The sequence below is a fragment of the Vanacampus margaritifer genome, chromosome 2 (assembly GCF_051991255.1).
Source record: "Vanacampus margaritifer isolate UIUO_Vmar chromosome 2, RoL_Vmar_1.0, whole genome shotgun sequence".
Classification (NCBI taxonomy): Eukaryota; Metazoa; Chordata; class Actinopteri; order Syngnathiformes; family Syngnathidae; genus Vanacampus; species Vanacampus margaritifer.
Window position 1 is genome coordinate 30,422,873 of NC_135433.1, and position 27,788 is coordinate 30,450,660.

Here is a 27,788-nt window from a genome sequence, read left to right on the forward strand (position 1 = left end):
TATGAATAAGAGTTTCCAACAAATATTGCTTTGATTTACGAAGTCCTCACTGTGGCTCCAAAGTAAGTGAGAAGTACAAATGATATAGCCATTCTATGTGCTTCTCAATTATTTTCTGTTAGGAGCCCCCCGTAGGAAGAAGAAAACTCTCCACTGCAAGTATAAATAATATCATTTGTCTATCTGTTATAAGCTTTCACAAACAAAAGAACAATTTTGCACCCTGGATGTAAAGTAGGGGAATGAATTGTGATTTGGAAGCAGGAGGTAAATAATTTAGTGAAACAATCAGAGAATTTAATTTTGTGCGAATGGTGTTATTGAACAACTCATTTGAAAATAATTGATTTACTCTATGGTAATTGCTAAGCAAGCAAAGCAATAATAATGTCAATTTAGGTGATAGAAAGAGCAGTCCTGCAGAAGGAATGTATTTGCCAGAGGCCTCAGTGGAGCCAACAGCTTGTTTTTCTTGTTAAAACTTCAAGTTAGTTTTTATGTAACTACTAAATGGACATTAAATAATAGATACAATTACCAGCTGTCACCTGTAATTCAAATCAAATGCCAACTTCTTCATAGGCAACTTGGTGCTGCATAATGTGTGATGAGTTTGCAAGTAGCATTATCGACACATCCTGGATGACCCACAAGAAGAATATTTAGATTTGTCAGCAGTGTCATAATGAGTGTCTACCCAATTTGAGGCGAATCCCGCTGAGGTTGCTCGACAAGTTAGGAAAAAAACACAGCACAACGATTTCTAAGGTCCTACGTTTCAGAGTTGGACTACAGTTTCTGGGAAAAACATGCCTTTAAAGACACTCAAAACTTCAGAATGGGGACTGCTGTCCCAGGAGATGTCAGGACATGAATAGATTACATTGTCTGGACTGAGACGTATAACTTGGCTGTATAAAATGAACATTTCTCCCTAATCATTTGCACAACTAATAACACCAGGAGCACAAATCAGAGGAGATGCCGGTGCATATGGGCACAATGTTGCCACTTGCCTCGCCATACAAGGCCTGTATGGCCAGTCAATTTTGCAGAAGCTAACTATATTCATAACTACATTGGCTGCTGGGTAGCTTGCCATCACATACACACACTACTGATGTTGGAACTATTCCTTTACATAAAAGTTACATATAGCCTAAAAATGATATCACAATATTTCAAAGAAATTTACAGTCACAATATTTTTGACATATTGGTAATAATTACTGAACAATAGATTTGTGATTGGTGCTTCGGAATAATAGCACTTTTATTGCAGCACAATATTTAAGCTACCTTTTTTCACAATTGAAATGTAAACAAATTGCAAATATAGCAATCGTAATGAAATGAAATGGAAATAAAAACAGCCCATGTAGTGTTTACCCTGCAAGGTCTAATTTTAACATACCTGCTTATAGCACATAAAACACCTTTACGTAGCAAATACAAAGAAAACACAAACCTTCAGAAGTCAGTTGCAGATTGCATGAGTCAAGAAAGTTCATTATTTTGTCCTGTGTGGTTGATCCTTGTGTTATATAGGGGAGGAAAAAACTTGACCTGGTTCCTGGTGAGAATTTATTGTCTAAATATATATTTAATATTCAGTGAAATTGTAGTGTCCCGGTTTTTAATTTTTAAAGTACCATGTACATAGATCTACTAGCAATGTGTTTTTATCAGCTGTGATTTTTAATTATGCTCGTGAAACTAATGCAGTGGATGTATTCACTTTTTCAGGTGAGTTCCCAAAGTTTCTAATAAAGGACTGGAAGCACTAGTCTAAGCAAAATTACTACGGGGATGTGCTGCATTTTTAATGTATAACACAAACGTAGAAAATTATACAGGAAAATCAATGGTCAAGCACATTGAGACGCAATAAGAAGTGTGTGCACTCAATAAAAACGAAGATTAAAAGTTTACAAAGCACTGTGCCGTCTCTGATAATAAAAAGGAAGAGTGCTGTGCTGACAGGGCAAAGAGTGAAATTACAATGTTCATTAAGCATTCACTAAATCCTCACTCAGCTGGGAGCAACATCTGTCTTGCTGGTTAATACCACTGTACATCACGCACACACATACACACACTTTCACACATGCACACACAAGCAGAGAGAGGCAAGGCACGCAATGCTTTTTACTATGAATTATATACAATAAGGAAGAGCAGGTGAGTCAAAAAGACACAGCAAACAAAGACTTTATGACAAATTAGTCCAGAAACATGCAAACTGAAATAAAATAAAAACAATTTAAATCAATGTTATTTAAGGAAACCTTGTTTATTTGAAAATGGGCATTTAAATATTGACTTTGCTGGATGTTAATTAAACTCTTACAGACTTTTTGGCAAGATTTGTCTACTCTGTATTCCTCATCCCATCTGCTGTGTGTCTGGAATGTGCCTGCTTGTTGCTTGATTGACTGCCGGTATCATTCTTTGAGTAAACTTTGTTCCATTGTATATTATCTGCTCAGCTATTACAATAAGAGGCCAATGTCAGTCTTTGCCCTCAGTATGCATACACAAGAGTGCATACAAAATATATCCCTTTTGAAATGATTGCTTATTTTCCTCCTTGATTCCATTATGCAGTATACTGCACAGTAGTAAGTAAATCAACTTTACATTACAGGCTACATTTTATGCAAAATACTGTACATGTGGTGACCATTTCATCCTACCTCAACTTCTTTTAAATTATGCAAAACAGCAAATCAATCAATCAATCATTTGCTCAGTGACATGAGAGAGTGCTTTAAAAAGTCCTATTTTACAAGTATTTTATTTATTTATTTATTTTTTTATTTCCTGGAGAGCTCAGTATTGTTCATTCCATTTGACATGTCATCATTGCTCTCCTTTTTTTTTTTTAACTCTTTTACGGCCAAAGACGTTAAATGACGTTCTGCAAAAACCTACGGAGGAGCGCCAAAGACGTTAAAAGACGTCCACCCATTTTTTTTTTTTTTTTTTGAAACGGGTGGAGTAAAGCCTTGCCCAGTTGTGGTGAAAGTTTCAAGCAGGTCTAGTGAGCCTAATGACTATTTTTGGCCCCTACAAGGCAGCGATGACTCTCTTTTGACAAGATTGGGTAGGCGTCAGTAGAAGACGTGAGGCGGAGCTAGAGGGGACAATGGCTGGGGAAGGGAAGAGAACATGGCGACCGGTTTGCAAGCAGCTCACGCTCGAGCATTTTTTTTCAAAGACGAAAAGCATCGACCAACGCTAAAGAGCACATTGATGACGACGATGATCATCATCGATGATGATGATGGTGACTCCGAGGTTGGAAGCGTTGACGCGGCAGTAGAAGACGTGAGGCGGAGCTAGATGGCTGAGGAAGCGAACAATGGCGGTTGCAAGCAGCTCACACTTGGGAATTTTTTTCAAAGACGAAAGGCATCGACCAACGCTAAAGAGCACATTGATGACGACGATGATCATCATCGATGATGATGATGGTGACTCCGAGGTTGACGCCGAAGTTGGAAGCGCTGATGCGGCGGCTATGACGATGTCATAAAGGTTCACGGGCTAGCGATGCTAACACCGGAAAACGCGGAGCACAAAAGAGCACGCTCAGGCGGACGTTTATTTGGACGACGAAGAGTACCCCGAGTCCAATGCATATTCATCGGAGGAGTGGGTACAGTCTGCTACTTGCTATTCCCTGGAAAAAAAGGCCGTCAAGAAAGTGTAACGTCTGCACGCGAAAGGAGCCATCGCAAGTGAAACGTATCTGTTGTGCAAATCCTGCTCCCTCTCCTTGCACGCAGGGCAGTGTTACAAAAAGAAACACTGTATTTGAAGCATCCACATAATTGTAAATAGTACCACAGTTGCACACATTTGTAAATAGTTTGCGAAATTGTTTTGTCAAATTGTTACACTGTTGAATGGAAATAAACGTATTTTGCAGTCCAAAAACACTTTTTCATTGTTGGTGGTGGTGTATTACAGAAGTAAAGCACTATTTAGGTGTTTGTGGCATCATTCATGGACAAAAAGAAGTGTAGAATTCACTAGAGTGCATGAAATAACATCGTTTCACAAAAAGCTCTTTTTCTCCGCTTTTTGTTTCAAAACAGAGCATTTCGGTGAAACTAACCATTTTCTATTGTTGATTACTGAAGAACAGAATAAGGTAGAAACAAACTTTTTTTTTTCTGATGAAAGATGAGAGTTCAATCATTTGGTAGTATGTGTGTTTCCATAGTCCAAACACAACATTTTCTGTGGACCTTGAAAGATCAGTCAAAATGCTTAAATCGGCTGGCACTGGCGACATCCCGTTTCTGAAAACGTCTGGCAGTCAAAGAGTTAATATATATATATATATATATATATATATATATATATATATATATATATATATATATATATATATATATATATATATTTTTTTTTTTTTGTATGTGGGTGAGTATGTGTACGTGCGTGTGTGTGTGCGTGTGTGCGAGTGTGTGTGTATTCATTAGTTCACCTAAAACCTATTAAAAAAAAATCCCATACTAATAATATAATATAATAATAAATTGCCAAATGCAGAAACATCAATGTAAGTTATCACGATGTGGTGGCTCTCGATAACAGGCAGAATTAAGTAACCACAATTAGGTTAAAAAATTCTATATACGTTATATATATATATACTATTTTACAAGTATTGACCGATTCCATTTAGAGGTGGCAGTTATAATATACCTGTATACAAGGCATAATAATAAATCTGAATATGTTTGTACTTTGTATAGTAAATACAGTTTGTAGATAGATGTGTGGACCAGCATAATGGATGCCCAAAGACATTTATATCCTGAACTGAGCAAGAATAAGCTCAGTAAGAATAATGCTTTAAACAGTGAATGATAGCTAGCAAGGTAACACCACAAAAGCTCACAACATTATCATGACATTGTATTGATTTTTGTTTTCATATTGGCAAACAGCCAGGGGCGGATTTAAGAAATTTGGGGCCCTAGGCAAAGGTAGGCATGGGGCCCTTTCAAATGAGAAGACTGATACATATATTTTAAATAGGGATGTTCAATACCGCTTTTTTTTTTCCAGACCAATACCAATACAGTACTCAACTGTTGAGTAGTCACAGATACTGATACCAGATACGATACCACTAGTACATAAAAATTCCCTCCCCAAAAAAGACAGATCATTTTAAAGGCAGACCTATAAATCCCAGTATAGTACTTTTATAGTAAAATTGCATGACATCCTTTTGTAACTCTCACAGCACATCCCTGTTTCATTCTGAAACATACACGCACAACACAGTATAAGGCTTCTTATTCAGTGGTATATTCAAGTGCTAATGTAGAAATTTGAGGACACTGTCTGCTCCGCTGTATCTCTGAGGCAAATACTGCACTCTCTACTCTACTATTGCACAGTATAAATGAGTACACCCCCTTTGAAAAATAACAATTTGAACAATGTCAATTAACACAAAAACTATTTCCAAAGTGATGACAAGACAAACTTTATATAACATCTGTTTGACTTATAACATGAAAGTAAGGTTAATAATATGAATTAGAGGACAACATTTTCAGTTTTACTCAAATAAGGGTGTTGCAAAAATGAGTACACCCCACAAAGCCCAATTTTAGACTATACAAGCATCTACAGGTGAGTCTCATTATTCATTATACAGGTATCAAGCAGACAATTGATTATAAATGGATGTTACTTAAAGAAAGAAAACAAGGGGGTGTACTCTTTTTTTACGCTGAGCACTGTACATTATGTTGCTGGTTACATACCCTTCCTGCTCAGCGAAAACCATATACCCCCAAAATGATGATTTAAAGTGAAAGAATATTCCTTTGCGGGGTGATGTAGCCGGGGGTAGTAACGTACATGTCCTAAATGTTCTAAAAATAGCAACCGTCATGCGGGTGGTAAGCTGCAACGACAACGGTCTTTTCCAAGTTCAATGAGTTGAAGTAATACTTATCAATACAGGGGAGATGTCACCAGCTGAACAGTTACTCACTACTTTTGCGTCCCCAAGGCGTCGATCTTGTTGTTGCTGCATGCTATAAGTTGCCATAGACGCAGTGAAAATATTTGTCATTTTTTTGTAACTTGGCAATAAACTTTTTGCTTTCCTCATTCTTTTCGGCCCCACTAGGATAACTTTGTTTCATTTTTTTACGTTTTGTTAACATTGTTAACATTTTTAATTCTTTATTTTATATTTTAACCATTTTAAATTTAGTTATAGATGTCTAGAGCAGGTGAAATAATGTTAAACTCAATATAACTCGACCTTAACCTATCTGTTATCTTGTTTTGTCTGAATTCCCTTTCAGTGTCCTGCTTGAGAAAGTTCAATCTGACATACTGAGATTCTGTTTTGAGAAAGTGCAAGCTGGCATACTGAGAACCTGTTTCGTCTAAAAGTGTAGAAAGTGCAAGCTGGCATATTGAGATTCTGTTTTGTCTAAATATGAAAGATCAACCTAGCATACTGTGAGAATGTAATCTGATTTTCGTATTTGATGGGAGGAGAAGAGGAAGAAGAAGAAGAACAAGAAACATACAAGAAGCCTTCTGCTGGCATTTTAGCAAAATGATTTGGATCAATAACATAAATAATGTGCGTAAATAAATAAAAACTATATTGGCTATTAGTGTATGAGGAATTTTAAGGTGCCCTCTAGTAACGTGAGGCCCTAGGCAACTGCCTATGTTCGCCTAATGGTAAGGCCGCCTCTGCAATTTAGACCTGCATGCATCAATCAGACTTAATTTAATGACATTTTACATTTAGAATTGATCATTATCTTAAATCACACACTCAGTAGTACTCAAGGTTGTTGGCACTTGGTAGATCGAAACAAAAGTGATGACAACTCTTGTTTTGATCATGTTGCTTTTAACCTTTACTCGTCCTTCAAATAAGGTCGACAGGGTCTGTGCAAGTATATGTATATTTCAAGGACACTTCAATAAGAATTGATGCAGTAAATCATGCACATTTAGAGTAGTAAACATCAGTCATTGCTAAAGACAATCAAATAATGTTACAGCACTTGCTAAGTTGGGGAGGGGAGGGGTGCTCAATTATGTGCTTTTGTAGCTGCGAAGATTCTGCTGTCCACTTATGTCTGTTATTGGTGCACCTTCATGCCAGATACACACGCCGGGATAAGCTCGAAAATGTGTGCACTTAAATGTAGTCATCCATTTACAAACACATTTCTCAACTTGCTGCTTTCCCAGATTTATATTATATTTATATAACATTCACAAGTCTCAGGAAAGATCCATGTTGCCATGAGTTGCAGCCAGCCTTAGCTGTCATTAAATCACACCTCTTTGGCGTTTCAGCATTCATTCCCATCTTTTAAATGGTGGGTGTGTCAAAAGTTTTGGATGGGAGAATACACATAGATAAAAAGTGCTGTTAGATTGTAGGCCTCTTAATTTAATAACTAGATAGGTGACTTGAGCTAAACCATTGTGTTCCTGTGACCTGTCCTGGCTCACTCTTTTTATACTCTGGCACACATCTAGTTGAAACCAGTTTAGACCATTATGTCACACGTCACATGGGCAAGGTCGAACTACAAACTGATGACAACAAACCAACCCAATAATATTGATTTAATTGTTGAAATACTTCCATTTCATATTTGCGAAGCAAATGTGTGACTGTTTCATTTTTCCTCCCCAACTTTTATTTTACAGGAGTCTATTGAAGAAGTTAGACATTGGAAAACGGCAAGATATTCACTGTTCACAGTTCCTTCTCTCCATTTTATTATTAAATTTTCCCATACCAGGGTTGCAGGTGAGCTGGACACTATCCACACAACCATTCACACTCATCTAGGAACAATTTAGATTCATGAAATCGATATAAAAAGTGCTAAGCACTTGTTTGCCATGGCCTCATTGGCCTGTCCTACAAAACAGTACTTACAAGAAAAATTTAGGCCTATTGCTCCCCCGAGTGAGGAAAAGCGGTTCGGAGAATGAATGATTCATCAAGAATGTACTGCACTACAGTATAAACTACAAAGGGGACAACTTTTTAGATCATATTTAATTCTTTATGTAACAGAAAAGAAACAAAGAAGCAGCCAAGATGTTTACAGTAGCCTATGTAAACCCGAATAAAATTTTCTGTGAGTTTATCTTAAAGCAGAGGTTGTTTCATCATTAAGGCATGATGAACATTTTATACAGGCACTTGCACAAGCTTCTGAGTATAAGACTAATGCTGGCGTTAGCACAGCATAATTGATCTAACTTGCACTTTGTCAACGGCTACTGGAAACGGTTGTCAAGAGATGCCGGCTCACAAAAAATGAAGTCACATTGACACTTAGATTGGTTCCTTTGACAGTGCATAACTTCTAGCTGTTATGCACAATCAGTATTCATATAGCCTATACAGTATTTGTCATCAGCCACCCTTTTTCTCTTTTCTTTTTTTATTTTTTTTATTTTGCGCCACAGGCAATCAACTGTATGCCCCAACCCACTCCATGCTGCTAGTCGTAAGTGTGTTTAAGAGCGTTGGACCATATTTGACTCATTGCAGACACAGACAAAATACAAGTTCCCATGGTTACATAGATTATGAACTGAAGAACAAGAAGCACAGATATTGCGGAGGGAATCAAATCTCAAATGTCATTATTGAGAGCTTGAGGAAAGAAAAAAAAGCTCTCTGTAGTCTCCACTCAGAAAATGATGGACCTGAGTCGGCAAGATGAACACTGCATTGCCTCCATTTATACACATGACTAGATAGAGCCTGTTCTCATGAGAATTTAATAGGATTTGGTGTGAAATGTAGTGCAGTGTACAGTAGTTAGTACAATGTGGAGACGTAATTGTCGGCTGCTTGAAAAGCTTTATTATTTAACTGTGATCACTCTAATGACCTAGACCAGCATTTCTCAAAGTACTTTTCTTGCAGGTGCCAGAAGACATCTAGGAGATAGGAAGCAGCTTTAAGGGGTAAGGGGCAACGGACAACAGACGGACTGCTCACCAATCAATAGGGATGTAACAATAACGACAATATTGCAATTGTCGTCATGTCATGATATTAAAAGAAACCTCTGGTTGTTAGTTTATTAGTGAAGTTTAATTTTAATTAGGCATGTTTTGGTCACTGCGGCAGTTATTGCTCCTATAAATATTTTTCAACATCTGCGGTTAAAAAAAAAGAAACTTTTGGCCTACTTCAGCCGAACACAGTTTACGCTGCTGAGCCAATAGCCTATTTCTGCGTCACTGCTGTTATTATGCACAAAAACAAAACGTTGTGCTTTTTTCCAATATGAGTTTTTTATGTCATTAGTTTTTATACAGTATTCTGAGCTGTTTTATATCGCCAACCTCTCCACAATACCGTGATAATTATCGTATCGTGAGGTTCATATGGTGATATTTATTGTATCATGATGTTTGGATATCATTGCATCCCTACCAATCAATCAATCGCAGAACACATGTACACAATCTGCAATACACATTCACATTTAATGACAAATACAGGGAGTCCTCGAGCTACAGCGCACACGACCTACGTCGTTTCGACTTTACGGCGCCCGTGCCTCGTTCGTAGCACGTTATGCCATTTTAGAGTTATTTAAAGTTGTGTTGTGGTTACCTCGAGCAACGGACATTCATCAGCTGGTCGGCTCATTTCCGTGTTTAAACTTGAATTAGCTCCGCTCTGCCGTCCGTCAGCAACGAATGTCCGTGCGGAAACACAAAATATTGGTTCCGGCGTCTTCTGGGTGGCACAAATATGTTTTTTAAATTTACTGTACAAAGTATTTTGATGTAAATATCGACTTTTAACGGGGAAATCCGACTTCGGATTACATTGCCAGCGTAGGAAGGAAACTCCGGCGTAACTAGAGGACTCCCTGTAGTCTTCAATTAACTTAATGTGCGTGTTTTGGGGATGTGGGAGGAAGCCGGAGTCGTGGAAAAAAGGTCTGGGATGGATCCAAGATTCAAACACAAAACCGCTCAACTGCTTGTGCAGCCGTCCAAAAAGTTACTGACTTGAAATTTCAGCAGGACCTTGTAATGACTTTTTTTTTTTTTTAATCTCTTTAAATTGAGATTATTTTATTAGGGATAATTTAAAATTGGTCTAGAAATAATAAATAAGTTTATAAGTACCTCTGGGGATTGGGATGGAAGTAAAGACATAGTTCATGTGACTTTCATTCTTTCTACCATCCACGTCAGACAAAATGGGCTGACTGACCAGCCAGTAAGTAATGAGGTACTACGCTCTAACAACAACAAAAAGGCTCCTTAAAAGCCTGGCTTTATCAGCACAGCTCAGAAGTCTTGAGGTGAACAACTAACGCGCAAGACAAGGAAGGTGTGCGTCTTATCTTTGGCAGAGGTCAGCCCGAGCGAGGAAAAATTCAACAGGGACAAGCCGGAGGGGGATTAACTCCAATCCTAATTACGGGCTGCCTGGAAATGACGTTCCAGCCAATCAATGAGGGAGGTCACAGTAATTCCTGTCGGGGGCAAAGCTGGACATAAAATGTAAATTGGTCACAAAGATACTTGCCAACCTCACACAGAGGAGCAGAGAGGATAGGCATGTTTTAATCATCTGCTTCATAATGTAATCAGATAACACACGACAGTCGCTGCACTTACTCATATAGTGTATACATTAGCATTTAGCTAAGGGAGTTGGCAAAGGGAATTCTTGTCAACTACCAGAGAAAAAAATTAAAGAAAAAGATGCAGGTGGTAAATATTTGATTAACTGCCCTATATTTATGAGATATGTTAAGTGGAATGTGACACATATGCGATAACTGCCAGTTATTACTGGAAAGTGTTGTTGTATTAGATGCATACAGTAAGTAGACCTATATTGAAAAACAAACTGTAATCTTATAGAAACAAACCTTCATCAACTAACAAACATGTGCATATGTGTCTATCCTTGCAATTGGGTGGAGCGGTTGCAATTCATTCCTACTAGCAGCGGTAGGCGGCATTAAATTAGCTAATGATGTTTACTTTGCCGTAGACATTCAGTTCTATAACTTAAGACAATACACTAGTGCATTTCTATTGGGTAGTTTCGACGTGGACGTTTCTGCTGATTCATGACCGGAAGTCCCTTCAGTAGAGGCTTTCCAAATAAGGGGCGGTCGTTAATCGAGCGTAAAAAAAAAAAGTGTCGTTAAAGGCACTTTAAGTTAACGAGATATTAACGTGATAATTTTGACACCCATAGTTTTAAATTACCAGCAGGCAGCAATATGATACTGCGAGTGTCGGCTAGGCTAACGTTATCCTAACATTAGCAATTTAGCCCTAATCTAGCTAGAGGTTAGGATCATGTAGGGAACTCGCGTAATTGTTTGAGTAATTGTATAATTAACCCAGTTTGCAAAGATTGTAATGCTAGACTGTAATATTAGATTAATTAAACTGTAATAAATGCCCAGACCAGAGATTATCTCAGTGTCTATGAAGCTTATTTTTCTTATTTTTAGGTCTAGATAACGTTAGCCAAGTTATTGTATACTGTATAGTGTATACAGTAACTTAAAGTATTATAATACTTAAGTTAGCCCTAGCTAACTTACATGATGTAGATTAATTTTATAGTAGATAATAGGGGTGTGAATTGCCTAGTACCTGGCGATTCGATTCATAGGTCACGATTCGGTTCGATACCGATGAATCCCGATGCAAATCTATAAATTGATTATTGTGATTTTTTCTTAAACTCACATTTTTAAAATACTTATCAGTAAACTTGCACATGTACATTGTAAGATTTGTATGAAAATGTATTTATTTATCTGAAAATTCCGGCTTATAACTGAGCCACTGCGTTTAACAAACAGGTTGCAGTCTGTTTCGTGTTCGAACAGCACTAAAATAAAATATTAAGGCTTAATGTTCCATTAATATAACATTCTTTCATGCTTAATGTGTGAATCCTAACCCTAAGTAAGACGTTTTGTTAAATATTCCCATAAAAAAATTGATGTTTAAAAATCAATTCGGCCGCATATCGAATCGATTCGAGAATTGCGCGCTGTAATATCGCGATATATTGCCAAATCGATTTTTTCTAACACCCCTAGTAGACAACATATTATTCATGTTTGCCTCATAATAAATACATTTTACATAACAAACTCCTCCTAATTAATTCACGATGTTTTATTATTGTGCTTAATTACAGATGACAGCTTTTTCTGACATGTCACCGTTTGTAAAACGGCGTGTTTCTAGAAGCAAAAAAAAAATCAAAAAAAGTAAAATTCAGAGTACACTCACTTCTCCAGGGAACGCTACACTACTGGTTCTCTGTCTTGTGTGTACTCTTTCCTCCTGCTTTGCGCTTATTGCTCTGCAGTAACAGTCCATGTGGAAAAAAATCACCACAAAATCCGGTTATATAGCAAATAATGTGATATATGTCCAATAAAAAAAATCTTTGATACAATGAAGCTGCAAAAAGTGACAAATAATGTAACATGGGGCGACTGTATTGTTGATTCAACTACCATAATTGCCAGCTAAAAACATTTACAATATACTTGTCGTCTTTCCCATAAATAGAGCTGCTATTGCAAACATATGCATTTGTAAAAACAAAACAAAACAAAAACATCCAAACTAAGATACCAAAGCAAGATTTTACATAACTATTTTTTTTAAATCAAGCTGATAACAATTTGTGGTGCAGAAGCAGCTGTACATAACCAGACCCTAATCAATATTGTATTGATATTTTATTAACTTAGAGTTCATTTCAAGTGGTGTTTCGTAACACCAGATGTGATACTGCATCATCTTCGTCCACTGTATGTGCAATTCCAACATTTAAACCAATCCTCAATGCTGCTTAATTAAATGATGCTGATCACATTACTTTTCTCATCTAAAGACTGATTGAATTTCAAGTTAGTATATAAAACAAATAATTTGAGCGAGTAATTGACCTGAATGCTGAGTCTGATGTGTTGAAACATGATTAGTGAGGCATGAAGAGGACAATCTATTATCACATTTAGCTGCCCACACAAAAAAAAATACCCTACACACACACACATATATATATATATATGGTTTCTCTTCAGTTATTGTTAAGCCCTTGCCTGTGGTCCATCTACTACCGCATCCACCATCACATAACCCCTGCCAGTACAATCCGGCCAAATATGGACCTAGCCGGAGGCACTCGTCTTTGGTCTGCTTGATGTCTCTCTGTTTGCTGTCACCCTGCCAACCCTCAAAGCGCCATCCCCTGATCTTAACCACAAGAGGGCAAGGAAAATCTCAAGAAAAAAATTAAAAACAAACCAAAAAAACATCAACTCCAGGCCTGAATTAACTAACTTCTTCACAGACTCAAATTCAATTCAATTCAATTCATTTAGTTGTTGACTTTGATTCTCATTTCCCTAAATGTATAATGTTTATCCAGTCCCAATCAGTTTTTTGTCCTGTCTTCCGCAGTGTTCCCCTCAATTCTTTCCTTCTTTGTCATGTCATTCTCTGTCTCAGTCTTGTTGTCCTGCCGACCTTTACTGGGGTACCTGTTTGACAATCCACACAGGAAAAACTTAATAGTGGCTAAATTGAGTTGACCAGGTAATGGTGGTCTTTGCTCTGCTCACCCTTTGTCCACATCACCTGTCAATGCTTCATGCTGTCCCAGCCATCCCCCATAGAGCAGCCTTGGAAATCCCTATTCGTTTGGTGTCCGCTCCGTCCTCCTGACAGGACCCGCTGAGTCCCCTGTGCCGGCCATCCCAGCTGACATCCTGAACTGCCTCAATGAGCCCACTGTGCTTGGTGTCCTGGTTTCCGCACTGAATCTACTTCCACTAAATGCATGACAGTTGTGATGACTGCCATTACAGTTGCCCATACTCAATTATCTTAAATGAGCAATTTGTTTTGGAAAGGGAAGTATCCTGTCTTTGACATGCATCTTATGTTTCTGATTTACTTCAAATGAGTGTACTGTATTTATTAAAAAAAAAAAAAAAAAAGCATTGTAAAAATGTCATTGGAACATCTGAAGTCAAAACATCTCTTTCCCGAATTTTAATCAACCTCTGATTTGTACAGATTTTAAATCAAATTTTCCCATAGGATACATTGAAATTAGAAAGAATACATTCCAGGGTTAATCTGTCACCATACTGGGACTTTTTTTTATGTCATGGATGTCAAGTTACATTTTTCACATTTAATATAATGCAGATAAATTGTAACACTAAGTCTTTATTTCTTTCAGAGATTATTTGATTTGGTTATCTGATGGTTTACAAAACAAAATACTAGCCTACTGTTAGATTAGATCAAATTAATCTGTATTCTCCCCGAAGGGCAATTTGGTGTGCAACGGTGCCTCACAATCAAACACAGAAAACAAACAATAAAACAAGTCATAGTTGTCATCATGATACAAGGGATAAAACTCATAATTGATTTGAAAATTTAACATCTCATGGTACAAATGATCTCAGATATCTATTGGAATTTGCCTTAGAAAAGGCCAACCTCCGTTCTGATGCCAGTAAACGAAACTCTGTAAAAAGGGGATGCTGGGGGTCTGCCAGGATGCCCCTAGCCCTTCGAATACATCTAATCTAGTAGAACTGGCTGAGATCAATAAAATCAACCCCAGTTATCTTTCTATACTGCTTAACAACACCTGCTAGCCTGTTTTTATTAACCAGGCTGAGATTACCAAACCAACAAATTATTGCAAATATGAGTAAAGATCCAACAAATGATCAATAGAACATTTTAATTAGTGAGTTGTCAATATGAAAAGTCTTCAACTTCCTCAAAAAGAACAATCTCTGATTGGCCTTCTTCAGAATTTTATCTGTGTTGGCCTCAAAAGTCAGCTTGTTATCCCCCCAAAAAAACAAGAAGCTGGTGGTGGATTTTCGCCTGACTAAAGGTAATTAAACCCACCCCCGTCCGGTGAACATAATATATATATATATATATATATATATATATATATATATATATATATATATATATATATATATATATATATATATATATATATATTTATTTATTTATTTATATGTGTGTGTGTGTGTGTGTGTGTGTGTGTGTCTTTAAACAGCTGTTAATGACATCATCAAGACCCTCCAGAGGGCAAGAGTGAAGGTCGTGATGATAAAAGTATAGAAGCTTCACTAAAAGATATAACTCCCTTCTTATCAAGAATAGAATGACCAGACAGGAAATGGCTAAAGGGAAAAAAAACAAAGTGACAACCCTCAAAAATTCTGTGAGAAAGTGTTCGGACTAATGAAACAAAGATTATAGGAAAGCTCTATTGGCTAAAGAAAGAAAGAAATAATCAGCTCATCTACAAATTGTCATGGCTTAGGCGTACATGGCTTCTTCTGGGACGGGCTCACTAATTTTCATTTTCTTCAGTCTGCTAACGATGCAACCAAAGTGATTAGGAGATCCTTCATAATGCCAAAACATAATGACCTAAAACACACTTCAGCAACAAAGGTTTTACCTGGAAAAAAAAAGTTGAAAACGTTTCTCCTATTTTGACATCAGAACCATTCATTCATTCATTCTCTGAACCGTTTCTCCACACCAAATACAATATTTTCTGTCAACAGATAAATGTTCTCTATTTGTGTTGGCCTACCAGTGAAGCCAATTTATCATTGCTGTAGCATTTTTATCAGTATTATCTCATCAAAACACTGTTGTTGTGGCCAAGTCACAACCTTCCAAAAATACATTGTCTTCAGCTGACAGCCATTAAAGTCCACCCGTGCTGATTGTGCATTACTAACATTTATGTGAGACTCCACTCCAGATGGAGAAGTTCTTATCAGTGACATGGACCCATTTTTCTCCCAAGCCTCAACTGTCGTGCTCCCTCACTCACCTCTTCGGTTTACGCGGACAGTTTTGCTACTGCAGTGCTGCTGCCAATGAGCAGGCCAATGGAAAATTCATGGTTAAATTCATGCAATATTAACCATGTAAATAAGATTTTATTTTGTTCCAATGGTCCATCAATAATTCTGTAATCCTATTAATATGTTATGACCACTTTCGAGCCCTACACGCATTTCTTTCAGATACTTATACTGTCCATTTTTCTTCAAATGTGGTGAAAGAAACACAAGAAAGCTACATTTCAAACAGTTATTACATGGGAATAGAATTAATGTGGTAAATCATGATTCATGTTAACGTACTATCTATTGTTAACAGTAACGCCAACAAGTTTAAAATAATAGATATTTTTCCAGCTCTCTACAAAATATTGGTTGGTTCCATTAAAGAAAAGAAGATTCTACTGCCTCATCTGCTTAGAATTTCTTCTTTGTTGTCTCATGAATTAATGAAGACGTGACTCGGGCTTGAATCATAATTACAGTAAATTACAGCAGTTTCCAAACAAATCAGAATTACTAAAAGACCAAAGGTTAAGACTCGCCCGTCTCGCTGTGTTCATGCTTCAGTAAATAGTTTTTATATTTCTTCAGTCCTCGGGGCTTTCTACTTTCTATTGTCTAGCTGCTGTTTGGCTGCGGGTAACCAAGCATTGCATGAGCAACCAAATCACGACAAATATCCATGTTTAGAGAACAGTGGACCAAAAAATAAAGACCGCAATGAAGACATATGGCAGTGCACACCGCCGTACAAGAGTGAAAAGTCCTTAATCACTGTTATTAGTACAATGTTGTGTTGTGTATTCTCTAGATAAAAAGTGGCAGATCTGGTGGTGGATTTGCAGAGGATGGATGGATGGATGGATGGATGGCATATAGTGCTTGTGTCTACCTGCCATAATTTTGCCATCCTCAAATTTGCTTGTCCTGAGCTTGTCCATTGTGATATTAATCACAAGTGGAGCATAAGGAAACGAGCAGAAATCCCATTTCTCTGCCACTAACTGCATAGCATTATTGCATACATTGTGCGCAGGGATTTTACAAAAAAAGAAAGTTTTATGTCCATTGTGGTTTGAAAACTGATTATAATTTGGAAAAATTATTGTAACAATTTACTGAATTGATTTAATTTCTCAGTCACAGTCATTTCTTTATTTTATTAAATACCTGATATAAACACTGGCAACAATTGTCTCCTAAACAACATTCTGAATATGAGGAAAAAAGACACGAGCTTTGAAATGAAAACACAACTACTACTAATATTACTATACTACTATTGATAATAACAATTTGAATACATTTTGCAATGGAAACCAAACGATGCAGCCATTTAGATTAGTTCCAAGGCCTTGCATGCTAGTTGCTACAGCCAGCAATATAATCCCCTGGATTTCTTACAAAGGAATTCTGTCTGGCAAACACAGCCAGATTGGCACTGAAAGTGGTGATAATGTTCTGTCCATTGAATTTCCCATCAACCAGTCTCTTTCAGTGCACTTGTGATCTGCTTTCAGGGCAAATACAAAGATTTTTTTGTTGTTGTTTTAAAAACAATTATTATATTCAACTTTTCTTCTCCCATCAATAAATCTAAAACAATGCTAATGCTAAAAATAGAAGCATTTTTGTAGGTCACTGCCACTGGGAATGCTTAATGCAAACTCAATCATATTCTATATGAAGTTAGTTTGTTTATGACTCCATTGAAATGAATTGAAATGTTAATTTTCAAGCCTTTCAGATGATACTTTTATGCTCAATACTGCACTTATTATAATTTCCTACTAAATATATACTTTACATACAATACATACTGTACAGTACATATTCAAATGAACTCAGATGCTTTAAAGTTTATGAGATTTTCAAGTTTTAAAGCGACAGAATTGAGCCATTTTTGGCATCTTGTGGTGAACTGATAAAATGCAACAACCTAAGTTGGAAGTGCAGGCATTTAAGAAGCGTGTGACCTACGGCGCCTCAGAAAGACACTTCACCAGCGTACCACCAACTACTATATTCGTAAAATTCTTGTCCTTCAGGTATCCGTAGAAGAAAGAAGGTGGCGAAACGTGTTAACAATCTGTAAGGCGAGGCACGAACAGTGTGATATAATTAGCGATTACTATACCCGCGAATATGTAAAAAAAAAAAAAAAAGTACATTGATGTGATAGAACTTTTTTCTTCTGCATATTATTGAAATTAATAGTGGGGTTTTAAAATGGATGAACATTGGAAAATTAAACACACACACTTAAGGTTTATAATAATAATAATAGTCAAGTCAAGTCATCTTTATCTATATAGCGCTTTCAAACAAACCTAGCTGTCACAAAGCGCTTTACAGAAACACATACACATGTAAACTTATTAAATCACTTCTTTTTTTTTCATTCCTTGGCAGCTGTTCTGACTGATTCTGTCATAAAATATATCACTTTGAGGAAGCAAAAAGAAGACTCGTAATAACAATAATATTAATAATAATACCAAGGGCCCTATTTTTGTGGCCAGTGCAAGTGCAGCGCAAAAGGCAGTCTAACTCTGCACATGGGTCACGTTTTTTTTTCTTTCTTTTTTTTGTGTGTGGGTATTTTGCTTGACTAGCGCAGATAGAATCGGGCCATTTTGGGATGGAATACAGTCATCTTCCCAACCAATGGAAGCGGCTCCCCTCATTCCCTTAAGCTGAAATTGACTTGCTGGGGTGGCGATAAACTGCAAGATCACCCCTTGCGGATGATGTAGTCAGCTGCACATGTGACATAAGCAATTGGAGACTGCCATGCATGTCCAATCATGCATGTGGGACTCCCCAACCCTAGTTGTGATGCACAGTCATGGAGATGCTATTCAAATATTTTTAAGGTGATAATGATAATAATTCATTCCATTAATTGATTTCTAAAATGATTCCAAGGTATATTGTCCCATGCGGTTCTTACATTTATTAATGAAATACTATGACATTAACCACTTGCACGAAAATAGTGGTCACACCAGATACTGACCCCATCAACCCCAATGCAGCAAAAATGCATATTTTAGCACATCTGGGTAATAATTATGCTGTGAAAAGGATATATTATTTCTGTGAAATAGTGCTCACTAAACCGACTGAAACTGGTAGTTGCATTAATATTCTTGTTGATTTTATAACTTGCTACTCCCTTGGTCATATTGCCTGATTCAATTTTAGTACAAATTGCTTTAAAGTCAGTGTGAACATGCAGGAATAATTATAGTCAAATGTGGGTTCCAAAACTATGTTTGAGACGTGAGAACTCAGAATATAACTGTAGCTGACTCACCTCATGCTAAGGGTAAAAGGTTGACAGAACCTATGCTTGCCCGAAATCAGTCATGCTTCAAATATACAAAATGGTGCATATGAGAACAGCAGAACATAAGATCACAAAAAGGGATTATTGTGCTGAATATGAAATGATGATAGAAAAACACAATGAGAAAGATAGAAAAGCAGTTTTTATTTTTTAGAAAAATCTTCATTGGCAAACCTCCTCTCATAACCCTTTTAAGCAGCCAATGTTCCCACATACTGGTGGCTAATTTCAGCAGACATTAGCACCCAAACATTTATGCCCAAATTTTCAACATGCCTCGAGGGCTAATCTTTTTCACACCACCCGACTTTTAATGACTTTGTCAATTATTTTAAGTTCATGAAGTTTGACCACGCTAACCAGATAGCTGCCATAGCTGCAGGTTAACTACTTAACACAAAGGCCCCACATAATACCAGTTTTGACAGGGTACGGGAAAAAAAAAAACAATAATAATGTGTGGTGTAGGGAATAGTCACATCATTGATGGACTTAGTATAAAAATGCAGTGTTAGTAGCTCAGTCTGCTAGGACTCACCCTTTTGCCGCAGATGATATAGACTGTTGAAGAAATGCTAAGACGTGCAGCATCCTGATTTCTCTTGAAGTGTCCTTGAGCCAGGCACCAATGCCCCACACATTCAGCTGCAACACTGCTTGTGTTACTGCTTAAATCCTCTTTGGTGTAATAAACATGTGACTTAATACTGTATATAGAGGCAAGTGAAATTAAGGCATGGATTTTGGAGACTTTTCTGATTGCATGAAACTCTGAAAGTACTTAACAAAGTTAAAGAGGTTATGACGTTGTATTTTCAGATGTCACTTTGTTATAAACTGTTGTATTATAAAGCATCAGAACAGTCATTCTTCATAAGGCAATCATGGCCAACTGCTGTTACCACTGGCAATTTATAAGTGTGCGTGTGTGCCTGCGTGCGTGCGTGTGTGTGTACGTGTTGCACTGACGGTTGTTTTTTGTTGGCAAGTCACAAAGGTACAAGACATTTTTAATAGTGGGGACTGGGAGTTAGCTAATCAAAGCATAGTTTTAAGATTTAAGGCCAGAATTACCATTTAAGATTTTATTTACTACTTCTTTTTTTTTTTTTTTATCAAAATACTGTGGATACTTTATTTATACTCAAGAAGAAGAAAAAAAACACTTGTATTACACACACACACACACACATATATATATATATATATATATATATATATATATATATATATATATATACACACACACATACATACATATATATACGGTGTATATATATATATATTAGAGCTGTCAAACGATTATGTAAACATGAGTTACTTCTTCTGCAGGGGAAGCACAGCACCACAGTACACCACGTTTTCTTTCTGCCACCGTGCTTTCTTTCCTCAGCGCAAGTGTAGGACTGGTGCTGACTGAGGTGAGAACACTCAGTTCTCACATCTCACAGTTCATGTGAAACGGGCAGTGAAACGGGAGTGGACAAATGGAAATGGACAATTTGCAAGTCACAAGCAACGTTGAACATTTACAGTTAACTACAGTATGTTGTTTTTCATATAGATTTGTGAATAACTGAATAAAAATGCTAATCCTAATTTTTGTGAAGCCGAGACATTGTGTGAAATGGGGTGGCGGGGGGTTGGGATAATACAATGATTTACAAATTATTTTCAACCTTTATTCAATTCAATACACAACAAAGACAAAATACTTATATAATAAGTATATATAATACTGGTTGAATGGATGAACTGTATTGTGTTTTGTTTTGTATTTTGTTTTTTCGTTTTTTGTTTTCTGGAGAGCTCAGTATTGTTCATTCGGTAATTTTACCGATTTGACATGTCATGATCATTGCTCTCTCTTTTTTTTTTTTTTTTGTATTTTGTATGGGGTATCTGTATGTGCATTTGCATGTGCGTGTGAGTGTGTATTCATTCGTTCACCTAAAACCTATTAAAAAAATCCCATACTGCTCAACTAAACCGAACACTTCCAGCCAGAGTCGTGAGGCCGTCAGGAGACCCGAGGAAGGACCAAAGAAAAGAAAGGAAAGTGAAATCCAGCACCGACCAGACACCACCCACCACCCACCGGGCCACCAACCAGAGTCCTTCACCAACCCCAGAAACATCTAAATTCCAACAAATCAGGGAGACCTCAAGAGACCAAAGGAGAGACTGAGGAAAGGAAGGAAGGACAGATGAAGCAGAGTGAGATCCACAGACACCAGCCTCCACCGATTCAACGACCAGAGGAAGAAGCAGATTGTGTCTGAGTTTCGATAGATGCTGGTGTGGTGGATCTGGCATGCATGAAAATCTCCACCAAAGAGGGGAGCCGTTGACCCCTGCCAGGACAAAGCAAGCGCAACACCTCAGGGCCCCCCAGGCCACGGCAGCACCAAGGGACAACCCCCGAGCCGGAGAGCAAACCCAGGAGCAGGAGCGCCCCCCACCCCAACACGGCCTGCGCCCCCAACCCAACGCAGCAATTTTCCTCTTTGGCCCAGAGGACATGACATCCATGATTTTCAAAAACAATATAAAAAGTGTACTCATCAGACCACAGCACACTTTTCCACTTCAAGTCCACCTCAGATAAGCTCGAGCCCAGAGAAGCTGGCAGAGTTTCAGGGTGCTGTTGACACTGTACAATATGTCTTTAACTTTGCTTGGTAGAGTTTTAACTTGCATTTGTCGATATAGCGACGAACTGTGTTAACTGACGATCGGTTTGCTGAAGTACGCCCGAGTCCACATAGCAACATCCTATACACAATGATGCCGGATTTAGTGTAGTGCCGTGTGAGGGTTCAAAGGTCGGCCTTGCTGCTTATGTGCAGAGATTTAATGAAAGCCTTGTTTTTTTTAATTCCAAGTAGTCCTCAAGTTACGTCCGAGTTACATTCCTACAATGGAAATTAGGGGTGCACCGATCACAATTTTCTGCCCGTTCGCCAATTCCCGATCTTTAAATAGTCTGACCTGCCGATCCCAATTTTTTCCATAACAAGCAGCATACGCCTTCAGTGTTCCAGTTTTGTTTTAGTGGAAAACTTGGAACGATATCTGGGAAATAATACAAACAGGTTGTTTTGACTGCACATAAAGTAGTTCTCCCTAATAAACTTGAAAAGCCAATTTGTCATCTCAGCAGAAGAGGACAATGGCTGACTCTTTCAGACCTCTGAGGCGGGAGATGAGATCGGTGGAAAAAAATTGGTTTATTTTTGAGGAATCTGCCGATCACCGATCAAAATTAAGGAAATCGGGGGCGATAAATCGTCTGGCATATCGATCGGCGCACCCTTAAGGGCGATGTAACCCGAATTTCGACTTAAGTCGGATTTCTCAGTTAAAGTTGATATTTACATTAAAATACTTGTTAATAATTACAGTAATAAAAAAATCTATATATTTGGGCGACCCGGAAGGGGGAACCAGTATTTCTTGATTCCGCTCGGACATTGCTGACGGACGGCAGAGCGGAGCTAATTCAAACTTAAACACAGAAATGTGATGCGCCTGGTGGCGAGCCGACCTGCTCGATGGACATTCGTTACTGGAGGTAACAACAACACAACTTTAAATAATTTTAAAATGGCGTGATTACTATGGGAAATTAACAAAAAAAGAAGGTGCTATAGACGAGGCACGAGCGCCACAAGAGCTGTCATTGTGTTTAACTGACAGATACAAGGCTATCACTGGAAACATCTTTTGGGTAGTAGTATATGAGACTACGAGGGGAGGGTGTCCAACTTGTTTTTATAAACATTCTAAAAATCTATTTCCATGACAACAAATTGGTCAACATATAAGTCAAGAAAAAAATGGCAGCATGTTTACCAGGCTTTTGCAGGCCACATGTGGATGAGGCCTGAGGGCTTCCAGTTAAGCACTTGTGCTTTAACTCTTTGACTGCCATGGACGTTAAAAGACGTCAAGTAAAAACCTACGGAGGGCCGCCAATGACGTTAAAAGACGTCAAGTAAAAACCTACGGAGGGCCGCCAATGACGATAAAAGACGTCATCCAATTTTTAAAAAAAAAATTTTTTGAAACGGGTGGAGGAAAGCCTTGGCCAGCTGCTGTGAAAGTTTCAAGCAGATCTAGTTCACCTAATGCCTATTTTTGGCCCCTAGATGGCAGCAATGACTCTCTTTTGGCAAGATTGGGTAGGTGTCAGTAGAAGACGTGAGGAGGAGCTAGAGGGGACAATGGCTGGGGAAGGGAAGAAAACATGGCGACCGGTTGCAAGCAGCTCACGGTCGAGCAGTTTTTTTCAAAGACGAAAAGCATCGACCAACGCTAAAGAGCACATTGATGACGACGATGATCATCGATGATGATGATGATGGTGACTCCGAGGTTGGAAGCATTCACGCGGCAGTAGAAGACGTGAGGCGGAGCTAGATGGCTGAAGAAGCGAACAATGGCGACCGGTTGCAAGCAGCTCACACTTGGGAATTTTTTTCAAAGACGAAAGGCATCGACCAACGCTAAAGAGCACATTGATGACGACGATGATCATCATCGATGATGATGATGGTGACTCCGAGGTTGACGCTGAAGTTGCAAGCGTTGACACGGCGGCTATGACAACGTCATAAAGGTTCACCGGCTAGCGATACTAACACCGGAAAACACGGAGCACAACCGAGCACGCTCAGGCGGACGTTCAATCGGACGACGAAGAGTGCCCCGAGTCCAATGCATATTCATCGGAGGAGTGGGTACAGTCTGCTACTTGCTATTCCCCGGAAAAAAAGGCCGTCAAGAAAGTGTAACGTCTGCACGCGAAAGGAGCCATCGCAAGTGAAACTAATCTGTTGTGCAAATCCTGCTGCGTCTCCTTGCACGCATGAGAGCGTTACAAAAAGAAAAACTGTATTTGAAACATCCACATAATTGTAAATAGTACCACAGTTGCACACATTTGTAAATAGTTTGCGAAATTGTTTTGTCAAATTGTTACCCTCTTGAATGGAAATAAACGTATTTTGCAACCAAAAAACACTTTTTGAAATAACATCGTTTCACAAAAAGCTCGTTTTCTCCGCTTTTTGTTTCAAAACAGAGCATTTCGGTGAAACTAACTATTTTCTTTTGTTGATTACTGAAGAACGGAATAAGGTAGAAACAAACTTTTTTTTCTGATGAAAGATGAGAGTTCAGTCTTTCATTTGGTAGGATGTGTGTTTCCATTGTCCAAACACAACATTTTCTGTGGACCTTGAAAGATCAATCAAAATACTTAAATCGGCTGGCACTGGCGACATCCCGTTTTTGAAAACGTCTGGCAGTCAAAGAGTTAAGGACTGAAGAGGTTCTGGTTTTGTCCCTAAATACTGTGAAGGTACCTTTGTGCAAGGCATGGAAACAAGACACTTGTGAATTTCACGATTCTTGCTACATTTTCTCTTTGTGGCTATCCTTTGATAAGCTGGCACAAAGAGCGATGTGACCAAAGATGACAGAATGCAACAATTGCAACAGATTTCAGTCGGCAACTGCAACTACATACATCTAGAAACGGATTGCCTTTTCTCTGGCTGCTGTAGATTTATTACATGCTGTACATTATTCTCAAACAAGAAATGGATATGAAGTGTGGCTATCTGAGAGTAAAATGATATCCCTGTTCATTGACTGCTCGTACATTTCGATGACAAAGACTCTTCAGTACACTTTATTTTCATTTTTCATTGGCCGTTACATCTATGGCATTGCAGCGCTGCTCATCAGCAATTACAATTTTGAATCGCAGCAAAACTGCTTGCTAATGCTCAGCCACTCCTTGTCCAATATGAGGGTCTAAAATTAAACACTCTCAAAAGAGTAATAGTGTCATTCATCATCATGATTCAAATGAACATCCCATTTCTTTGTCTCTATTGTTGTTGCTTCAAAATTCCTGTCATGATCTGTGTTTTGTTCATCTTTTTGTTTTTAGTTTGACATTTGCTATAAATCATTTCAATTTCCTACATTGTGATTAAGTTTTGATTTATTTTCCTGTTTCCTGTTCATGTTCTGCTCGATTCGATCTGTCACAGGTAGGGTCCTGTGTTCTGTGCTGGTGATTCTATTTCCAGTGTTATAGTTTGCTTTTTTTTTTGTCTTCGCGATTGCTCCTGCATTGCTTCTTCCTTGCATTTGAGTCTTTTTTTTTTTTTGCCTTCTTTCCATCACACACATTGCTACCTGTGATATAATGTACTATGCAGACAGGGACGGCATGAACATGAGACAGAGGAAACAAACCAAAAGTAAATCACAATATAGAAAACAATATAGTCAAACTAGCAAACAAAAGATAAAGAAAATACACTAACAAGTTCTCTGAAAACGATATCTAATCAATCTCATGTTCTACAAATAATAACACATGGTTGGTTAATGGTTTCATTAGTGCAAATAAAGAGCAGCGCAAAGCAAGTGAAAACAATATACAGTACTGTATATATTCCCCACAAGTAACCAACAAAGGGAAACTGTCAACTTTTTCGATTTTCACAGTTGCAATCCGATAACTGTGACGATGGCTTTCACATGATGCAACCTTTTGCAAAGACTAGCACATGAATTGTCTGAGATAAGCAAGAGTATGGACAGAACCGTTTAAATGGGCAAACTAAATAAACAATGAGGGTAAACTAAAAAAAGGGGGAAAAAAAGAAGGTAACTAAATAAATAATGGAAGTTACTTGACGGAATGAAGGTCATACAAAGGATAGATAAGAGGACCAACGAAAACAACATTCACTATTCACAGTAGATGCTGAGAAGAGAACACAAGTGCAGACAGGGAATTTGGTTGGCCTAGAATACAAAGGGAACGTGGCAGATGAAGACCGATTAACAGACAAGAGAGGGAACATGGGATATTTAAAAAAAATGAAAGTAAGTCTAAAACAAAACTAATTGATAGTCTAGGGAGACTAGAAAACAATAATGCCAAGAAACATTTCAGAAGCGGTAAGAGTGTATTAAAATGTAGCAACATCTAAGTTAACATTTTTTGGATCATTTTTTATTATACAGAGGTAAATGATAATGCTTCGGGTGTAGTATTGGACTCATTTTTTTAAGTAAAGGTTTCCATTATTTCTGGTGAACTTGGTGTGTGAGGTTTGAGTACAGCTTCCTTGAGGACCAGGAGAATGAAGTGAATGCTGCATCTGCAGTAATTATTGGAGTAGCGTGGTTCACTGGCAAAACTAACTATCCATAAAGAGCCATTAAGAAAGATGACATTTATATATCAGTTCACACGAGTAACATATTGCACTTGCATCAGCACATTTATTTATTGTGATGGCTCATCCATCAGATGCTTGATTGCAGCGAAAATCCAAACATTATTCATGTAGGGGGGCATCAATGTAGCATAGATGACATCATTATTATCACGTCATCGGTTGATTTATAATTTTTGACTTTTGATTTGAAGCCTTAAAATTAGTTATTATAAGCTCATACATATCATAGTCTCCTCCTCTTGATTTTGCCTTATAACTGATTTAAAAGCACTGACTATGTTTATATGGAGTCAATGTTCAGGTTAAGTTCAAAATATTGTGAAACAAATGGGATAACCCATTTACCCATTTAAACCGCAACGCACGGACGTCATCATTACGCATATCGACGTAAATTCTACTTCTTACTGTCCACGGTCAATAAAATAGATGACTTATTTTCATGTCACTCACCACATTAATTAAGTAGTCGGTTTCCTCCTTAGTCCAAAAGTGTGCGGCGTGTGGGTTTCTCCATGTTTTTTTACCTCTGCTTGTGTAGTTCCCATGGGTTTCACGCCTGACACACAGACATATATATACAAATAAATATGTGTGTATATACACTAGGGATGCAACGATAATGGCAATATCGTGATATCGCGATATTGAAACTGCCACAATATCGTCGTCGTCATGTCATGATAGTAAAAGCAACACATCTGTTGAAAAAGTCAGGATGATTTCCTTTTGGCCAGTTCTAGCACCCTCTGGTGGCTAGTTTTTTAGTGTAGTTTAATTTTCTCAAGGCATATTTTAGCTCTTCTATGTTTAAAATCCACACTAATGGTCAGATGAAGGGGAACATAATATGGTTGTGAATGAGTCAATGTGTGGAGGAACTCAATGTGTGCGTGCATTAGCAAGTGCCTCAATATTACAACCTTTGATTGTAGGTTGTTTATATGCATTGTTGTTATGTGAAAAAGTACAATATTCTGTTTGTTTGTTTTTAGTATGAGCTCTTCTTTTTAAAATTTTCGCCAACCTCCCCACAATATCGTGATAATTATCATTATGTGACCTTCATATTGTGATATCTTGTCGTGATGTTTGAATATCGTTACATCCCTAATATACACACTGTGGCATTTTAGCGGGTGGCAACGTAAGATGGCTGCCATGGCCACCCTGTCGTATTGAATTCAATTATTT

General features: G+C 37.8%; 1 long non-coding RNA gene across 1 annotated transcript in view; it reads right to left on the minus strand.

Moving 5' to 3' along the window:
* The window catches only part of LOC144042811 (uncharacterized), a 71,624-nt gene that overhangs the window by 39,204 nt on the left and 4,632 nt on the right, over window positions 1-27,788 (minus strand). The window contains exon 2 of the long non-coding RNA XR_013290981.1: window positions 27,048-27,153. This is a non-coding gene — a long non-coding RNA (uncharacterized LOC144042811). The remainder of the gene's footprint in view (window positions 1-27,047; window positions 27,154-27,788) is intronic.